Source organism: Arachis ipaensis, chromosome B05 (genome assembly GCF_000816755.2).
Source record: "Arachis ipaensis cultivar K30076 chromosome B05, Araip1.1, whole genome shotgun sequence".
Taxonomy (NCBI): domain Eukaryota; kingdom Viridiplantae; phylum Streptophyta; class Magnoliopsida; order Fabales; family Fabaceae; genus Arachis; species Arachis ipaensis.
In genome coordinates, this window is record NC_029789.2 from 74266942 (window position 1) to 74268284 (window position 1343).

The following is a 1343-nucleotide window of genomic DNA, read 5'->3' on the forward strand; positions in this document are numbered from 1 at the left end:
AATGGACCATTCTGGATATATTCTATGATGGTCTGTCTGAATTAGCTAAGCTGTCATTGGATACTTCTGCAGGAGGATCCATTCACCTAAAGAAAACGCCTGCAGAAGCTCAAAAACTTATTGACATGGTTGCTAACAACCAGTTTATGTACACTTCTGAGAGGAATCCTGTGAGTAATGGGACGCCTCAGAAGAATGGAGTTCTTGAAATTGATACTCTGAATGCCATATTGGCTCAAAATAAAATATTGACTCAGCAAGTCAATATGATTTCTCAGAGTCTGAATTGAATGCAAGCTGCATCCAACAGTACTCAAGAGGCATCTTCTGAAGAAGAAGCTTATGATCTTGAGAACCCTGCAATAGCAGAGGTGAATTACATGGGTGAACCTTATGGAAACACCTATAATTCCTCATGGAGAAATCACCCAAATCTCTCATGGAAGGATCAAAAAAAGCCTTAACAAGGCTTTACTAATGGTGGAAGAAACAGGTTTAACAATAGTAAACCTTTTCCATCATCCACTCAGCAACAGACAGAGAATTCTGAGCAGAATCCATCTAGCTTAGCAAATTTAATCTCTGATCTATCTAAGGCCACTATGAGTTTCATGAATGAAACAAGGTCCTCCATTAGAAATTTGGAGGCACAAGTGGGCCAGCTGAGTAAGAAGATCACTGAAACCCCTCCTAATGCTCTCCCAAGCAATACAGAAGAAAATCCAAAAGGAGAGTGCAAGGCCATTGATATAACCATCATGGCCGAATTCAAGAAGGAAGGGGAGGACGTGAATCCCAAGGAGGAAGACCTCCTGGGACGTCCAGTGCTCAATAAGGAGTTCCCCTCTGAGGAACCAAAGGAATCTGAGACTCATCTAGAGACCATAGAGATTCTATTGAACCTCCTTACGCCATTCATGAGCTCTGAAGAGTACTCTTCCTCTGAAGAGAATGAAGATGTTACTGAAGAGCAAGTTGCCAAGTTCCTTGGTGCAATCATGAAGCTGAATGCCAATTTATTTGGTAGTGAGACTTGGGGAGATGAACCTCCCCTGTTCACCAATGAACTAAATGTATTGGATCAACTGAGATTACCTCAGAAGAAATAGGATCCTGGAAAGTTCCTAATACCTTGTACCATAGGCACCATGACCTTTGAGAAGGCTCTATGTGACCTTGGGTCAGGGATAAACCTCATGCCACTCTCTGTAATGGAGAAACTGGGAATCTTTGAGGTACAAGCTGCTAGAATCTCATTAGAGATGGCAGACAATTCAAGAAAACAGGCTTATGGACAAGTAGAGGACGTGCTAGTAAAGGTTGAAGGCCTTTACATCCCTGCT